We start from the raw sequence: 17,249 nt of genomic DNA on the forward strand, positions 1-17,249 counted from the left end.
GTAGTTTTCAAGATCCAGGTCCAATCGCTCTTGATGTCCAGCTGTCTTACTGCCCTCATTGTATCTGATTATTCATCCCTTTCTTGGATCCTGTGAATAATTAATGCCTTACCTTTTTTGGCAAAGATAGTTTAAGTTGAATTTCTGCTTCTCGCAAACAGGTTATTCTTTGGAGAAAAATGGCATTTTAAAAACTGCCCTTGGGGGAAAAAAAGAGAGACACTGAAGGTATTTCAGGGATGGGCAGGAAGAGGGGCTCCCTGGTAGAGAAGTTTGGGGAAAACCAGCAGCGGGTGGAGTCACAGATGATTTGGAGAGGAGGGCTTTGAGAAGGAAGGCATAATCTGCAGTAGTCATGCACACTTCTGAGAGAATTGGCAAGATGGGGACCAGAAATATTGGATTTCATCACAAGCAGGTCACATAACCACATACAGTGGAGAGGTGGCCATGTAAGCCAGCCAACATGGATTAGGGAGTAAACAGAGCTGAGGAAGACCAGACTGTGAGTGTAAAGAATGTTAGGAGATTTGACCGTAAAGAAAAGGCAAGAAATAAGATCAGCATCAGTAGCTTCCTTTAAGCAAGGTTTTTAGTTTTTTCCTTTCTCAGTGTGGAAGAGATACAATCAATAAATATTTGCCAAGTATGTATTACATTTCAAATACAATGTTATATGTTGGAATAAAAAGATGAATAAAATACTAGCAAGATTGAGTAAATTATGGTTAATCCATAAAATGGAAAACTAGCAGCTCTAAAAATAACAGGACTATTTAAATAATAAAATCTGTTGAAATATTAATTTAAAAATCAGGTTAAAAAATCAGCATGTACATATAGTCTAATTTTTACTGTATACCTAAAAATAGATATGTACCCACAGAAAAAAGGATGGAAGAATGCACACAAAGATATAATTGGTGGTTAGTAGCGGTGTTCAGATTTATGGACAACATTTATCCTTTTCTAATATACATTTTCTAAATTTTCTGTGTTTAGCCTATGCTACTTTTATAGTAAGAAAAATACACAAAAATAGTATATATCTAAAAATAGTTGTAATGCAGACCCTGAAGTTGGTCACCAACTAATAGAAGAAATGACAGACTAAACCAGGTGCATGCAACACTACTTATTAAATCCACAGACAAGAGTTTCCATGGGTAGAGAGTAATTATATCTCCCTGGTGGGACTGGGGAGCCTTCTCAGAGGAAGTGATATTTCAATTAGGTCTTGAACAATGAGCAAGCATTGGTCTGGCTAAGAAGACTGCATATGTTAACACATATATATGGAATCTAGAGAGCTCCCCTGGTGGCTCAGACGGGAAAGTGTCTGCCTATGACGTGGGAGACCCGGGTTCGATCCCTGGGTCGGGAAGATCTCCTGGAGAAGGAAGACCGCATATAATAACACACATATATGGAATCTAGGAGGATGGTACTGACTGTAGTGCAGCAATGGTAACGCGGGTGTGGAGAACAGACTTAGGGACAAGGGTTGGGGAGAACAGGGAGAGGGTGAGATAAATGGATGAGGGTGAGATAGCATGGATGCATACACACTCACATGTGTAAATAGATAGCCAGTGGGAATTTGCCGCATGACTCAGGGAACTCAGATGGGGGCTCTGTAATAACCTGGAGGGGTGGGAGTGGGTGGGAGGTGGGAGGGAGATTCAAGAGGGAGGGGACATATGTATACCTATGGTTAATTCATGTTGATGCATGACAGAAATCAAACCAAGATTGTAAACCAATCATCAGCCAATTAAAAATAATTTTTTTAAAAAAAAGGCCATGAGAAAACAAGCATAAAGTGGGAAAGTCCGTCAAGCATTCAAGGAATTTTAAACATTCTGAGGGCAGAAGGGAAGGGGCAGAGGGAAGCTGGCTCCTGGAGCAAGGGGCATTTGTTACCTGTTAAGGACTGGGACACGATCCTGTAGTTCAGGCAATGGAGAATGAGCAGAGAGCCAAGCAAGTCTTGTAGAGAACCCCTGAGCAGACGTACATGAGGAGGATGCAGCAGAGCTGATGGAGTCGGTGAGGAAGCTGGAAGTCCAGGTGTGAAAGGGTGAGGACTTGAACCAGGAAAACCGTAGAAGGACTGGAGAAGCAGGGCTCTATTAGAGAGTTCTTTAGGAAGAGAGGGTAATAGGGTTTAATAGCAATATTGATAGCTATTGCATGGGTGCTCTGGAACAAGACCTTTGAGATGGATTTTGGGGTGCAGGATGAAGGGAAAAAAGAACCGTGAAGTGTTATTCAGAGGGAGGAGTCAGATTGCATCGCAGACCTTAGCCCTAATTTTTTTTTAAGGGAGATTCTTTATTGATATAAGATTTTACTCATTTGTATATATTTATTTCTCATTCATTTACCCAGTCCATCATTTACCTTCTTAATTAAACAATGAAGGAATATATCACCAGAAACAAAAATTGAAAACATTGCTGATGTTACATACACCTCTGTGCTCTCTCCCATCTCTCATTGTCTTCTCCTGTCCTCTTAAAGATGTCACTGTCCTAACCTCAGCCCAAATTGCAGAGCTTGGGAGCAAGTATTCCTCATCACAGCTGTACTGCATTGGACCCAAATGACCATGCCTTTCTACCCCTGCCTCAATCAATCATGAGATATGACAATCCCAGATAAGATGTGACCTCTGGTGAGGTGACTCTGCAGGCAGGTCCCGAAGCAACTGGCGGCAGGGGAACACGTCTTTCTTTGCAGGGGTCTGGGCAGTGCATCTCTGTGTTTATGGCAGCTAACAACTCTGTATGGCATGCTAGTATTACATTGCTCATTTCACCTTCACCCCACACTACAACGGGGTCAACACCATCATCCCCATTTTACAAATGGGGGAAGGTGCACAAAGAAATCAAGAAGTTTGCCCAAATTCATTTATCTAATGAGCAGTAGAGTACGGATTAAAATTTGAATTTGGCTTTAATGCCTATGTACTTGACCACTGGCCCACACTACCTGTCACTGAGAGCATGGGGAAGGGGAAAGGGAATTTTGACCAGAGGCATGGGTGGATTGGATCTGCTAGTTCTTCTATAACAGTACAGCTGGAGAGTTTGATGTTGACTGCCTCCTTATCTTCCCTCTGCCTGCCCACACTTCCTCCTCCCCCTCCCTTTCTTTTTTCCTCAAACAGTATTTATTATCATAGGAAGGAAAATCAAAGAATAGGGTACAGATTGATTTAGTAAACAAAGTCCAACATGAGGATTAATAACATAAATACAGACTTCAGTGAGATTGTGCCCTCGTGCTTATTTTTAAAGCTGTGTTTCAAAAAGGGCTATACATACGCGTTATGGATAATTTTGATCAAATGATAAGAATAGACACTAGTTAGTAAAGGCAAATTCTTGTGTTCTTAGATTGCCAATAAATATGTAGGTGTTCAAGATTGTTCCTTCCTTCTTTTCCCAGTGGCACATTCACTTCAAAGCCTGGTTCACAAAGGGAAATTTTTAAAGCACACAAATACCATTTAGTATTTTCTCAAAGCCATTGAGTGATTTTTATGATGTTTTCACTTAACCAAGGGCTGGCCAAGTGTCTGGGGTGGGACAGAGGGCTGAGGGGTTTGGAGGTGGGCTGAGGGGTTTGGAGGTGGGCTGCGGAAACACGGGGACCCAAGAGACAAAGTGACCAAGAAGAGAGCATGGGCCCATTCCTCACAGACTTGGACTGGAGGATGAGCGTCAGCTTCTCCCACTCACTGGCTCAGTAATGAGTGAGTCATCTCATGCTCTTGAGCCTCACTGTCACAACTGAAAATGCCCATGTTGTCAGACTGTTGTCCGAGTTAAAGGAGATGGTGCCTGTGGAAGAGCCTGGCTCCCCGTAGGTACTAAGAAGTGCCATCTAATGGGAATGAGAAATGATGTTTCAGCCATTTATGATTCAAGAGAGCATCTTTCCTCTCATCTTTCTCCTCCTCCAGCCTGTCCTCTTGCAAGATGGGGCTTTCTGCCTTCAGGGGCCCCTCGGGGCTTCGGGGGTGGAGCACTAGCCGAGAGGATAATTCCTCCGTTGCACTCAATCAACCTGGCATTCATCTGCAGCCAGGGAGAGCAGCCAGACTGATTTCTTGAGGTAAACACACCGAGCAAGCAAGACAGGCCCCACGGAGTTATTTAAAACCTCCATCTGAGAGAGAGCATCTTGAATCTGAAGTTCTTGCCTAAATATAAACGGCAAAGCTTATTCAACATCAAATCAAATCAATGATAATTTGAGGACTAATTAGCATGTGGGTTTTTTTTGTTGTTTTTTTTTTTTTGGCAGCGTGGTGATGTGGTGTATAATGCTACGTGACTGGGGAGAAGCATGTAATTATGGAGCTGAATGCATTGTCTCCTGGAGAGTGGGGAAGGAGCATTCTCCAGCCAAAGAGGCCTGTTGTTGGCCAGAGGGTGGATGGAGGTGCAGGCAGGTGGAGCAGAGTCCATGTCTCAATCTGCTGAGTCCAGGACATCGGCAGCTCCTGGGTGGTCCTGCTTCCCCTCTGACAGAAGGTTTTTCACTTCTAATTGGATCAACATAGCTTCACCTCTCACTTTAATTCTGGGAGGTAAAAGAGGAGATGAGATGATTTCAGAAAGGAGTTAAGCAAAGGGGAACTAAGATTTGGTCCATTCTTGCTAGAAGCCAGGTGTCAAAACAACCAGAGCGTATGGAGTATTTTCATGTTGTTATGGGTAACCCCTCTACGTGGGTGTCGTTTGCTCAGTCAGGTTCGACTCTGTGACCCCATGGACTGTAGCCCACCAAGCTCCTCTGTCCATGGAGTTCTCCAGGCAAGAATACTGGAATGGGCAGTCATTCCCTTCTCCAGGGGATCTTCCCAACCCAGGGATTGAACCCGGGTTTCCCACATTGCAGGCAGATTCTTTACCATCTGAGCCACCAGGGAAGCCTTTAACTAGATTACCAGTTTGATCCTTAGAATGGCCCTATGAGATCAGTACTTTTGTTTTCTTTATTCTGATGAGAAAACAGGTTCTGAAGGGTTAAGAACTTTCCTAAGGTTCAGATCAGAGCTTCCTATGCTTAATATACTTCTGGTTCCAGATTTTTGGTGCTTATTTCTATGCTGTAAATATACTGTTTGTTCAGTCTCAAGAAGCTTATGGAAGGTGGTATGTTCTCAGAGATGAGAAGGCCCTAGCTTAGCAAGATAAAAAGATTCACCCAGTGTCACCAGGCAGCAAGTGGCCAAGTCTAAAGTCTAAGAGAAAGGTGAAATTAGAACAGAAAAAATAATTACAAAAAAAATTAGCTCTGATTAAAAAAAAAAGATAAAATAAAATTCAAAGAGCACATAATGCTTGCGTGAACAGTTCACATGGGGTGAATAGTCCCCTGAAGCAAGAGACTTAGTTGAAATGCAGTGTCTACAATCTGTTCCTCTGTCTCCTTGAATCTACTCCCTTAGGCCTGGGGTTTATCACCACGTGCCCCAGGATTCAGGTGCCCAGTCCAAGACTCTGGTCTGAGATCTGCAAGCAGGAGAGGACAAGAATCTCTAAAGTGCTGAACCTGACCCAATGGTAGTGCCTGCCTCAGGTGTTGGGTTGAGAAAGATTCTGAGGCCCCTTAGGGCTCAGTGGGAAAGAGGGACAAGTTTGTCAGTGGTATTTATGCTGGTGACATATGTACCAGGCCCTGGCCGTGCCTATGTTCTGGTTAATCCAGCTGCTCCTCTAGTTTCTCTTTGCACAGTGAATATATATAGCAGGGTATATTCTAATGAGACTCAGGTTGAGACAGCTGAATTCTGTAGGAGTCCCCAGCATGCACACTCAATGCACTCAGCAGTTAACCTCATCCCTTTTCTTCAAAGAACTCCGAGATACTTCATTTTAACATTTAGACGTGATCAACCAAGAGGCAGGTGTCTTGGAACAGAAAAACACAGTAAGAAAAATAAAACTCTTTGGATTGAATTTTTCCCCCCCAGATTGAATATTAAGAGGCCAGAGAGTGGCTGCTTTTCTAAGCATGATGAGGGTGATTCAAATTATACTCACTCAAGTGGGGATGGCCTGATGGGGGTCCAATTGCTGAGCACCATGTTGGACATAAAAAGTGAGACAATTAGTTTTCTCAAGAAGCTATCAAGATGCCTTAATTGGCATCAGGAAACAAGAGCTTGCTTGTTCTCTCTATTTTTAATATGATGAGGAAAAATCCAAAGAGCTGAGGCCTGAGGATATTGGCACAAGCAATTGTCATGAATAGATTAGCAATTGCATTAAATTACGGTCTAGATTACCCTCTGATTTTGACAAGAAATCGATTCTTTATTGAGCATCTACTGTATACCTGTATGCTAGATTTTCCTACAAAGACGGATGATGCATTATTTATAATATGTATTCAGTCAACATATAGAAGGTATTTGGGCGGCCCTACCATCAGAGATATGTACAAAATATGGCTGTTAACATAGAATTAGATAATATATGTGGAAGAAGGAAGAGGCAAAATCACTAGTTGTGTAGGCTAATGTGGTCACTATTGCTGAGAATTCAGATCAGCTCTGAGCTTCCTGGCAGACAGGTAAGACGGAGACTTTGACAGTGCTTGTTTGCAGCACCAGAGGAAGTAAGATGACTTGAAAATGTGAACTTTTTGCTATACTAATTTCTAAGAGAACTTGGATGGGCAGCTTCCTAAGGGCAGTGACTGAGTCTTATTTATCTTGAGATCTTGGTCACCTGGTAAAGTACCTGGCATGCACTAGATATATAACAAAAGAGAGTTTGTTGAATTTATTCCACCGATACATTGAGAATAAAGAGAGAGATGATTGGAACTCAATGCGCATGAATCTGAGCAAACTCTGGGAGAAGGTGAAGGACAGGGAAGCCTGGTGTGCTGTAGTCCATGGGGTAATAGAGTCGGGCATGACTCTGAGACTGAACAACAGCGATGCCAATTTAAAGCAAGTATGCGACTTTGTGAGGATCAGCCAAATACAAAGGTAAAACTCAGAATACTGAAAGGAGCACAGGTGTAGAGGCAGACCATTGAGTACTGTTGGCAGTAGCATCATCCAAAGGCCCCTGAGGGGAAATAATAATTTTACTCTGCCACCAAATAGTGACAAAGGGCAAGGAGACTGATGGGTGTGTGAGGGCTCTGTCTACATACTGCTATGGCAAGGAGGAGGGAGTCATATTAGTCAGGGTCCAAACTGGAAACAAGCCATTATAAGTGTATGAATTGAAATACATTTAATATAGGAATTAGGCACATAGGTAATGGAGGGTCTAAGAAGGCAAGAGGGGCTGGTGAGGCAACTCAGAGATCAGCTGCATCAGGGAGCCACTAGAACTTTTAACCTAGAGGGAGGAAGTGGTATTGCTAAAGCTGGAATTACCTGGGGGGAGCTGAAACCATAGCACAGCATGCCAGGTGGCGGCTTGAGCTATGTTGAGGATGCAACTACTGCTAGAGATGCTGCCCTAAGAAGAGGGCATGGGGTAGCTGGCTTTCCTCTCCCGCACCCTCTAATCTCTTGCCTCCCATTGGATGTCAGATGAGTACTTCTTTCCTACAAAAAGTGACCACGGGAGTTCTATGTTTGTATAAAGAGCCCAAGGGCACTGTTCTCAGTTTATTGCCCCAGGGGAGTATCAGAGACCCACATGGGGCCAATCAGTTTTGATCTCTTGAAATTTTAGAACAGGAACCTATAAAGAGAGGTCAATAACTTAACCAGTAGCTCCATTTGGAGTCACACTTCTTCACCTTGTGATACAAAGATAAGTCATTCTGCAGAAAGATAAAATAGTAAAGAAATTATGCAGAGAGGAGTGAGAGGAGTCCTAAGAGTGTTTGAACCCTCAGTTCAGAGGGTCCCTGCTACATTTCTGCCCATGGATTTCATGAATCATAACAAAAAATTGTATCATAAAACCCCCCTTTTGTTTATGCTAGTTCAAGTTTGTGTTCTGTTATGTGCAAACAAACAAACAAACAAACAAACAAAACAAACCCTAATCTAGGATGTGAAAATAGAATATGAAGCAGAAAATGTGTTTGAGAGTAAATATCAATAGCCACCGACACTGGGGTATATAACCTGTGGATTTTATTCTGTAAACAGTGGGGAGCCTTTGCAAGTTTTTGAGGAAGGAAGTCAAATGCATCTTCCTGTGTTAAATGAAAAGACCTTAGTTGACACCTAAGGAAAATGGGAACCCCTGTCCTTGTCAACTCTGTGTGTGAGAAGAAACAATCAGTAACCCTAGAGATGTGTTCTTTCCAATTCCACCCCCAATATCCCAACCTACATGAATGCCCGCTACACTTTTCCCTGATTCCAAAACCTTCTTTCCTGGCAAATTTGTTGTCTTACAGTTATCAGCTCTCTGCCTACGAGAGAATTGTTCTTCTAGAACCACTTCTATCACCATGGAAAGATGCCAAATGTCTGCTAGCTGAAGAAGAGGGTTATATACCACACATCAGAAAGAAGACAACGATTTACAATACATGCTTGGATTAGCTAAAAAAATTCATTCTTTCTGCCTTTCAGGTCTTAAATTTAAAGATGGAGATTCCCTGGGGAAGGATAAGAGCCTGAGGCCATTAATCAAATGGATGCTGGGAGGCAGTGATGATGTGGATTAGGGAATCAGAAACCCTGAGCTCTGAACCCAGCTCATACTAATTTGCTCTTTAGCATAGGCCAGTTCTATCCACTCTCTGCTCCTCAGGTTCCTCATCTGTAAACTATAGGAGTTGGTAACTTTAGAGGTCTCACATTTGATGGTTCTCTGTGTCTGAATATGCCTTAGAGGCAGAAACATGGCTCCAGGTCTGGGTCACAGTTGCTGAGGACGGTCCACTTCCTGGGCAGCTCCCTAGAACAGGCCCGTAAACACATCTGAAGGAGTCTTTCCCAGGTTTCCTGGCAACTGCTGCTGCTGCTGCTAAGTCGCGTCAGTCGTGTCCGACTCTGTGCGACCCCGTAGACGGCAGCCCACCAGGCTCCCCAGTCCCTGGGATTCTCCAGGCAAGAACACTGGAGTGGGTTGCCATTTCCTTCTGCAATGCATGAAAGTGAAAAGTGAAAGTGAAGTTGCTCAGTTGTGTCTGACTCTTAGCGACCCCATGGACTGCAGCCCACCAGGCTCCTCCATCCATGAGATTTTCCAGGCAAGAGTATTGGAGTGGATTGTCATTGCCTTCTCCTACTGGAGGCTAAACATCTGTGGGTTGTCCACTCAGAATGCAACATCAGCACAGACTTTTAAGTGATGCCTCAAAGTTCCATCTGGAGCTTTCAGGAGGATCCATTTCCTTCGCCACCAGCTCAGATTCACTTTGCACAAGTAGGAATAAGATGTCTAGCATGAAGTGAGAAGTGAGGAACTATTTAATGGAATAAGGAAGAAGCTCAAGTCTTCCCTGAATGTTCCAACCCACGCTAGTCTCAGACCTCCCCTGACAGTTATGGGAGACCAGCCCAGCCCTGGGTCACTTTGTCTCTTGAAATTCTCCCTCATTTTTTATGTGTGTCCAGTTCAGATCCCTAACCTTGCTTGAATCTGTTTTAGTTCAAGGGCAAATATTTACTGGGAATCTCCTCTCTGCCAGGCATTGTGCTGCCCATTGAAGATAAAGAGACTCAAGGTGCAGTCCTTGCCTTTGAAGAACTCACTGTCTAGAGAGGAATTGTTGTTAGTCACTAAGTTGTGTCCGACTCTTTGCAACCCTTCCAGCCTCCTCTGTCCATGGAATTCTTAGGCAAGAATACTGGAGTGGGTTGCCATTTCCTTCTCCAGGGGATCTTCCCGACCCAGAGATTGAACCCTGTCTTCTGCATTGGCAGGCAGGTTCTTTACCCCTGAGCCACCAGGGAAGCCCTGATGGAATAAAGACAAGTAAACAGATATTTACATGAAGTATGGTAGGATAAAGGGATGTGTTTGTTTTCTAACTTGTAACAAAGCACCACAAATTTAGCAGCTGAAAATAATGCTCATGTCTTAGCTCACAGTCTATAGGTCAGTACCTCGATGAACTCATATGGGTTCTCAGCTTCAGGGCCTCATAAGGTCAAGGTCCAGGTGTCAGCTGGCCTGGGCTCTTATGTGGAAGCTAAGGAGAAGAATTCACTTCCAAATAATTTACGTTGGTGGCAAAATCCAGTTCCTTGAGGCTGTAGGTCCAGGGTGCTTGTTTCTTTGCTGACTGCTCACTCTCCCTAGAGGTCAGTTACTTTCCTTTTCACATGGCCCCTTCCCTTCATCTCCAAGGCAGTGGAGGATGGAGTCTTTCTTGTATTTCGACTCTTAGCTTTTCTCTTCTGCCAAATCTCCTTGCTTTCCTCTCCTGCCTTTTCTTCTGCCACCAGCCTGAAAAAGTACTGTACTTTCAGGGGCTCTTATGATTATATCTGGCTCACCTGTCTATGCTTCTTTTTTTAAAAACCCAGCTGTGCCTTATAACACAGTCATAAGAGTGACAGCTCATCACATTTACAGATTCCAGGGGGATCTTCAGGGGGCTGGGGGATCTTCAGGGCCATTCCAAGAAATTCTGCATGCTACAAGGTGGGTAGAGGATGTTAGGAAGCACAGAGTAAGTGAGAACAAACACCCTGATTCCCACAAGATCGTGGAAAGGCCTTTGGCAGAGGATTTGCCTGACTGGATTTTTGAAGCAAAATTCCACTTAAGCAGGGAGAGAAAGGGAGTGAAGGGAGCTATTTGGAAAAGGCCAATGGAAGAGCACTGGCAAGCTCAATATTCTCTTTCCTCCCCAGCATCTCACCCATTGCTGTGCATATTAGAGTGTTTGAACAACATTTTCTTGACAGATTTGCTGACTGTTTATAGGCTGTTGTAATGATGAAATAATCTAATGCTTAAAGTACTTAGAACAGCATTTGGAACAAACTAAATGATTACCGTGTACTAGCTATTGTCATTTTACAACTCAAAATAGGAGACCTCTTGCAAATAGGTCTGTAATATGTATTCATTCATTTAACAAATATTTATTAAGAACATACTAAATGTCATTGTGAGGCCATGGGAGAACAGTGGAGGGCAAAGCAGATGATCCTGACCTCATGGAGTTTACTGTCTGGTGTGGGGAGGCAGACAAGCAAAAGGACGGCTCTAACATGTATGTCAAGGGCTATATAGGTCAGGTGCCACCCTGGTCATGTGTCTGATCCTTGGAAAGTTGTTCCTTTCTTATCTGCCTAGTGATTAAGCATAAGCATCCTTCTTTAGGTTGACTTTCTTCTCTGATCCAAAACCCTCCTCATTCATATTCTTATTATCTTCCCCCACCACTTAATTCCTTTTTGCTTTGCCCGCCTTCTCTCCTGGATTTGATCTCCACAAAGGTAGAAACTCAAGACTATTTACACTTTGTCCCCAGTGCCCAGCACCATGCAAAGCCCTCAGTAAATCAATGCTGAATCAGTGAGCTCTCAGCTTAGACTCTGCTTTCCTGTTTGGATCAAACCCACCTTTTTAGTTTAGTTTAAACAAACATTTGCATAGCACCTGTTATGTGCCAGTAAGTAAGCAACAGAGCCAAGATTCAAACCCAGACAATCTGTTGCACGTGACTCAGGTAAGGGTGCAGCTTCAGACCCTCCCACCCAGGTTTGTATCTGTTATGACAAACAACAAAACAAATGAACAAAAACAATCACCACAGCTACTTAGGAGCATTGTAGCAGGATTCTTGTATTGAATTTATAGCACAGATTCCTACGACCACAGTGGGGAGTGAGAATTATTATCTTCATTTTCGAGATAAGGATTCTGCCCCCCCGGGAGGTTAAGTCACTTGCATGCGGCCACAGGCCACCATGCTGCAGACCTGAGACTTAAACACAGTCTGTTTGATTCCAACCCTGAGCTCTTTGCAGGAAGATTTAGTGCTTTGACCAGTCATTTTCATTGATTGTTCCTTTTCTTTTGCAGTGACTTCCTCTGCTAGCATCATGGGATCACTGTCTCTGATACACTTTTAAAACATTCAGGAGGTAGTCAGAATCTTGGTATTTCAGACACAAATAGCATAAACCAGCTCACCACGATGTCACCCTGTTCTAACAGAACAAAAGATCAGTTTCACTGTGTCAGTCAGCTCATGCCCTATGTCTTCTGAGTCCTCATCTCAGGGCTGCAGTCTTAACAGTGTGACAATGAAAGAACTCGTATTTTTCCAGGGCACCACAGAGAGCCTGAGTGGCTTCATTAGCTCATTCTCCATTGATAAGACTTCTCCTGAAATCATTTTTTTGTTACCCAAGAGAGGTAGGTCCATGAACATGCAGCTACACCAAATAATGTGTAAACTCCAAGGGTCAGCTGTATAGGCAAGGCCCAGCTATATCCAACTTAAACCCCAGCACCCAACGCAGGACCTCGCACACAGAAACTGCTCAGTAAATGCTTGCATGATGAGAGAAGAAAGGAACTAAAAACATGAAAAGATATATTCCCCTTGTGGTTAGTAGTAGGGCTGCGTTTGAAAGAATGATGTGTTGACATTTGGCACAAATGGAGTAAATTAGAACAGTGCCTATCAAACTATCTGTGGGGAAAACCTAGACTCCTCTTTCATTGCTAATCAACTGAGGATTGATACAGAGTCCTACTAGTGGCCTGTACTTTGTACCACAAGCAACCTGTCTCTGAATTCAACAGGACCCTAGTCAGCTTCTTTTACAATAAATAAGACAAGACACAATCACATACTGGAAAACCAAAGCAATGTGAAATTGCTATTAAAAGAGTCTCTAAAAGCTCACCATCAATTTCTATACTTATCACATACCAGAGACAATTAACAATCCAGCCTTGGTCCCTGAATCACATAGAGTAGCATCCTTTAGAGCATGGCCTTGGACTCACAGTTGGGTTAGAGTCTAACTAGATGTGATTTTGAGGAAGCTACTTAAACTCTCTCAACCTCCTAAATTTCTTCATCTCTAAAATGAGGAAAATAATCATACTTCCCCTCTGGGGTTGGAATGAGGGTCCAATGGAATCATTCATTCAATATTTATTCAATAGACATTTATTGAGCTCCTGTTAGGACACATACTCCTTTAAGTGCTGGAGAAAAAGTAATGAACAAAACAGACAAAATCCTTGTCATGGAGCTGAGATTGTGGTGAGAGGTTTTATATGAAGTAGGTAGCCTAGTTCCTGGTCGTTACCAACTGGATGTCATTTGGCAGGTCACTTCACTTTACCAAGAGTTTAGTTTACTAAAAATGGAGCAAAAATGATACACACCTCCTATGATTGTTTCGAAGATCCAGTGTGATCAGAGAGATGGTCACTTGCTGTGATAGTGAGTAAATATAGCTCAACGTTAAGTGCAAAATATCATATTTCTCTGTCTTACAGCTCAGCATGGTGGATTGTCCCAGCAGTTGGGAGATTCAAGGAGTGGGGCACTTCCACCTGAAATAGACAGGCACAGAAGCCAAGAGATCCAGCAGCGCCTCTAAAACCACAGAGAAGCCAGTATATAACCAGATACATGGCCAACAGAGCCCAAAGAGGAGCATGTCAAAAGGGCTGAAAGAAGATGTCAAGACCAAAGAATATAATCAGGTTTGGGGGTTTTTGTTTGTTTTTAATATTTCCCTAGTTTTAAAGTAATGGTGAACATTAAAAACTACCAGTTTTTTTTAATGCATCTTCTTTATCTCTTTTTCTTTTCCTTTATGACTTTTTAAAATTGGAGTATAGTTGATTTACAATGTTCTATTTGTTTTGGGTGTCCAGCAAAGTGATTCAGTTATATATATATATATATATATATATATGTTTGTTTGTTTTCAAATTCTTTTCCCTTATAGGTTACTACAGAATATCAAGGATAGTTCCCTGTGCTATACAGTAGGTCCATGTTGTTTATGTATTTTATAGGTAGTATAATCAAGTTTTTGGAATCAGGCAGATAAGAGCTAGAACAGAATAGACAGCACAGTGTGGGACTTGCTTTGTGCTTGCAGGGCCATGTTGGGTGAACATGAGGCAGGGTTTAAGGGCATGGGTTAGAACAGATGCCCCTTCTAAGAGAGATGATACAGAATACAACTGGAGGGCCCAATCTGTAATCAGGTCCATGGAGTAAAATTAAAGCTGAGTCCCAAAGCCAGGAGTTCAGGAACCATGAGAAGTTAAGAAGGGAGCATAAAGCAGAGAACAAATGATGCTATGAGTCTAAAATTTCTGTTGGGTAACTTCTGTTAGCCCTTTTCAGACACTCTCTACCATTCTTCATCATGCTCTGTGCCCCTGGAGGCAGACCAACACCAAGAGTAAATGAGTCTCTTATCATCTGGTTTCTGAACGGGAACAGCCAATGGGGAAGACAGGCAGGAGACTGGAAGGGGGGTGGGGAGGAGGGAGAAGGAGGTGAAGCCATTTGCTCCCGCAGATTCCTTTCTTCAGACCATCATGAGGTGTGTGCATCCCTCAATCACGGGTCTGCATCCCTGTTGTGTTTCTGGCTCTGTTAACCTCTCCTTCCCCTTCCCCTTCAGACCTAGAGACGTCAGGGAGCCCCGCCATAACTAGCCCTCGGGGAGCCTCACGATCCCCTGTGGTTTCCCTGTATGCTGCCCACAACTTTGTAAATAATCCTATTATCCTAATCGAGTATGCCATCTGTTTTCTGCTGGAACCCTGACTAGACACTCCAGGGCTTTTGTCCAAATCTCTGTCTTGCTGTTTTTTGTTTTTAATAACCTATGGGAGGGTCAGTTTAATTTAAAGAGACAGTATTGGGCAGATATAAGGTAGACAGTAAGACAGGCTGGGTTCAAGATTTGGACATAGTTATACTATGGTCCTGGGTGATAACCAAGATAGATCCCAGAGGGTGAAAAAAAAAAGCTAATATTTGACATTACTCTTAATGTATGGTAGACACTGTTCTAAGTGCAATATATTTGTAAACTCCTTCAATCCTCAAAGGAACACTATTAAGTAGGTAGCACTGCCACCACTATCTTACAAAATGAGGAAACTGAGGGAGGCCAAATATTAATAACTTGCCTGAAATCGCACAGCTAGTAAGTGGCTGTAGCTGGATCTAAACCCAGATAGTCCCATTCCAGAGTCCATGGTCCTAACCACCAGTCCTCCACTCTCTGTAAACATTTGTTTTTCATTTCCTTGTACTGGACCTGTCCTTTCCTTGTTCTCTTTATTAGTCTGAAAATTGCTCATAATACTCTTTGTATGGGCTTTAGCACTTTAATAAGCTTTATCACATTCTGAACCTCTTGACTCAGTTCTTAGAGGTTCCAGAAGGTTGAACATCCAGCGCAAGATCCTACAGCCAATGAATGATGGAGGCTGACTTGGAAAAGAATATAAAATAATACATGAAAAATGTATATCTGAACTACTTTGCTATACACCTGAAACTAACACCAACAACATTGTAAATCAACTATACTTCAGTGTAAAAAATTGTTATAATAACAGTATCCACTTCACAAGGTTGTGGTGAAGATTAAATGATGTAATGTGTATTTATCAGTTCAGATCCACCAAGAAGCAGATGTGAATACAGGGTTATTAATATAAGTACAAGAGACTTATTGTGGGGGGAGCACCTCTGAAATATACAGGGAAAGAGAGCAGGAGTCATCATGGATAGCTGCAGACTGCGATGCAGTTCTGACATTTGTGAAAGGAGAGGAGGAAGGAAGCAGGGATCCGCAGAAGGAACACAGGCTCTGAGTAGGTCTTGGTTAGGCTGAAAGGGAGCTCTGACTCCAAGATTGTCTTTAGATGATTTTTGCATTGAGCAGAAATAACCAGGTCCTAGTCTCCCTGCGGGCTCGGTATTTGATAAGAGATTCCAGGGAATATGGCTGCCAAAGTATGCAGCACAGTGCCTGACCCCAAGTAATACTCAATGTTAGCTTTTGGTTGTTGTTGTTGTTTAGTCACTCAGTCATGTCTGACTCTTTGTGACCCCATGGACTGTAGCCCACTGGGCTCTTCTGTCCATGGAATTTCCCAGGCAAGAATACCAGAGTGGGTTGCCGTTTCCTCCACCAGAGGGTCTTCCAGACCCAGGGATCACACTTGCATCTCCTACATTGGCAGGCATATTCTTTACCACTGAGCTACCTGGGAAGCCCTAAATATTGGTACCATTACTTTTAGGAACCCAAGGAATGGAAGCAAGTATTATTTATTACACTATGTTTACTATATGCAGGCTTGTTTTAAATAGAAATTATTCACTGGACACTTGTTAAAAATGGCAACAGATTTTATTTGAGCTGTTGCAGTAGGGGAAGGAGAGCCCCCCTTTATAGGATTGGGCTCAATTCTGAATACAGCAAAGACAACTGGAGATGTATAGCCAAAACACAGAATAAGGAAGTCAGTGGATGGAAAATTACTAAGGGAAACTTCGTTAGACATCAAGCGTAGAGGAATTTTTGCTCAACTCATTTAATAGCATTATTGCTAATGGAAGGTCAAGGACTTAGACATCAGGGTGGAAGATGAGGAACTTGATCACATATCAAAGGCGAGGATTCTTGCTGAGCTGACTTAGCAAAGCTCTTTGCTTGGCTTGGCAAGTCAAGGATGGAGCTCAAAGTCAAGGCCTAGTAGAAACTAGGGTAGGGCTCAGAAGAGCCTGACTAAAGTTTGGACAAGGACAGAGTTTTTGCCACCTGTCACCTCTCCTAGATGAAGGGGACCTTGGGGAGGAAACATATCTGTGCAATCTTTTCACCCTACCTTCACCTGTAACCTAGGGTTCAATAAAGGTTTGTGGAATGACTGAATATCAGTTATGAGTGAATATTGGTTTGTGTAAGGAGTAGACTTACTAAACTTAACCTGATGGTTAGGACCAACGTAAAGTCTATGTGGATAATACCTGTGGCGGGGTGGTCAATGAGCCTGTTGGACAACTGGGCAGTCTGTGTACATAGGACCATGTCAGCCATATATTTCAGAAGAGACAATACATTATGCTCTAAGAAGCTATAGGCAAAGTCTTTGTTGAGTCAAGAGAAGGCCAAAATTCTAATGTCCATATTCTTAATTCTAAATTTAACTTCTTTTCAGCAAGTAATTCAGAGTATTGAAAAATCTATACATTGTACCTTCTTTAATGTTGTCTTCTGGAGACCATCGTAAATCAACATGTATTTCTTTGAATAGCATCCATTATTTGTT

The 17,249-nt window shown here is 42.7% G+C and overlaps 1 long non-coding RNA gene across 1 annotated transcript in view; it reads left to right on the plus strand.

Moving 5' to 3' along the window:
- The window catches only part of LOC110145789 (uncharacterized), a 51,186-nt gene extending 37,551 nt beyond the window's left edge, over positions 1-13,635 (plus strand). Inside the window, exon 3 of the long non-coding RNA XR_011487584.1 lies at positions 13,431-13,635. This is a non-coding gene — a long non-coding RNA (uncharacterized lncRNA). The remainder of the gene's footprint in view (positions 1-13,430) is intronic.
- The last annotated feature ends 3,614 nt before the right edge of the window (positions 13,636-17,249 follow it).

This window comes from Odocoileus virginianus, chromosome 5, assembly GCF_023699985.2.
Source record: "Odocoileus virginianus isolate 20LAN1187 ecotype Illinois chromosome 5, Ovbor_1.2, whole genome shotgun sequence".
NCBI lineage: Eukaryota > Metazoa > Chordata > Mammalia > Artiodactyla > Cervidae > Odocoileus > Odocoileus virginianus.